This window comes from Brassica oleracea, chromosome C2 (assembly GCF_000695525.1).
Source record: "Brassica oleracea var. oleracea cultivar TO1000 chromosome C2, BOL, whole genome shotgun sequence".
Classification (NCBI taxonomy): Eukaryota; Viridiplantae; Streptophyta; class Magnoliopsida; order Brassicales; family Brassicaceae; genus Brassica; species Brassica oleracea.
This window is the reverse complement of record NC_027749.1, coordinates 50,769,115-50,771,516: the sequence shown is the minus strand read 5'-3', so window position 1 is coordinate 50,771,516 and position 2,402 is coordinate 50,769,115.

Below are 2,402 nucleotides of genomic sequence, written 5' to 3'. Positions count from 1 at the left end.
AATATTTTCATTTTATATTTGAAAGATAAATGAATTTTCTTTCAAACAATATTTTTGTAAATGTATTTTTTAAAAAATAATCAATTAAAATTGTTATTATCATTGAACATCATTATTTTTTACATAATTTGAGTTTTCGTTTACATCAAAACTTATCAAATTTTAGGATAATTTTAATTTAAAATGTAATTTTCATATTTTTCAAACAAATTCTTAAAATATTTTTTAAATATTTTTTTATAATTGTTAAAAAAAATATTGAAGTTGCATTTCAAATAAAAAGGTAAAGATATTAAAAATATTATTATTAAAATATGTAAAATTTAATATAGTTTTAAGGAAATGGTCAAAAAAAAATTACACATAAAATAATCATAACTTTTGTTAACTGGGCGGATCATTATTTATATGATATCGCACACGAAAGAAAAATTTTTGTTTTTAAAATTATCTAATTTTATATTTTTTATATGATATCACACATTCGTAAAAAATAGATAGTTTAAGATGCAAAAAAAAATATTTACTTAATGAATATAATATGAACGAATATTGCAAATACATCATTTAATAAAATAAATAATTAAAAACTGAAAATTCATATCCGCGCTGGCGCGCGGGTCAGGGTCTAGTTTGGTATTATATAAGTTAAAAATTATGATTGAATTGACATTTTATTCAAATAACAAAAAAATCTCATGAATAATTAATAAAAATGATTGATTTCATTTCTACGTCTTCTCTCTTAATAATAGAAAATCCCAAACAGGGGAGAGAAGAGCACTCAAAGATATCTACTACATCCCAAGTCTTAAACACAATATCATAAGTCTTGGACAAGCAACCGAAATGGGTTGTGAGGTTAATATGAAAGAAAACTTACTGATGCTGAAAGATCCCCGTGGAAGGCTATTAGTACAAGTCGCAAGGCAACCAAACCGATTGTACAAGACGCCAATGGAGGTTGAATATCCGAAGTGTCTTCAAATACAAGAAACTGATGTTACATGGACGTGGCATGCACGGCTAGGACATGTGAACTTTGGAGTCATGAAGAATTTGGTAGACAAAGAGATGGTAGTAGGGATGCCTCAGGTGATACAGAAGAAAGATGTGTGCAGCGCCTGCTTAGTTGGGAAGCAAACTCGGAAGTCTTTCCCGCCTAAAGCAAAGTATCGAGCATCACACGCATTGGAGTTGGTACATGGTGACTTGTGCGGTCCGATATCACCATCAACACCAGCAAACAATAGATATGTATTTGTCTTAATTGATGATTACTCAAGATATATGTGGACGATGCTGCTAAGAGAGAAGAGTGAAGCGTTCGATCGGTTCAAAAAGTTCAAGGAGTACGTGGAGAATCAAACGAAGCTACAACTCAAGACTTTTCGCACCGATAGAGGAGGAGAGTTCACATCTTCTGAGTTCATTCGTTTTTGTGAAGAAAACGGTGTAACTAGACATCTCAATGCATTGTATACACTATCAACAAACATGGACGAAGAACCAGGATCATTCAAGCTTCCTCATATTGATGTTACAGAAGAAGGAGATGGTGATGAGCATCAAGATCACCAACACCACGAAGTAGCAGAGAACAACGATGCAAACCAAGACCAGCATGTAACATCAAGATATGACCGTAACATCAGAAAACCAAAGCGGTTCGATGATTACATCCCACTTGCTGAATTTAAAGGTGGCAGACTCTTGCTCACCATCGATGGTGAACCAGAAAGTTACATCGAAGCTGCAGTGATACAAGCTTGGATCGATGCAATGAAGGCAGAGATCGAATCTATCATCAAAAATAAGACCTGGAAGCTCGTCAAGAAGCCGGCAGGTGTAAAACCGATAGGTTTGAAGTGGATCTATAAGATCAAGAGGAATACAGATGGAACGGTGATCAAATACAAAGCAAGACTATACAAAAGGTTACGTGCAACAACAACGCATAGACTTCGACGAAGTATTTGCACCAGTTGCTCGGATAGAAACCATATGACTAATCTTGGCATTAGCAGCAACTAATGGATGGGAGATCCATCACTTAGATGTGAAAACTGCGTTCCTGAATGGAGACTTAAATGAGGATGTATACGAGGATTATGTGTACAAACTTAGCAAAGCACTATACGGTTTGCGTCAAGCTCCGAGAGCTTGGAACATCAAACTCAACCGTGTTCTCAAGGAGATGGAATTCACGAAGTGCACTAAGGAACCTGCGGTATATAAAAAAAACAGAAGGGGGAGCTTCTGATCATAGCTATATACATCGATGACTTGTTTGTAACAGGGACTTCACTCAATGTTATCAAGCAATTCAAATATGATATGTCAAGAAGATTTGATATGTCAGACCTCGAGATGCTTACATACTATCTTGGTATAGAAGTAGC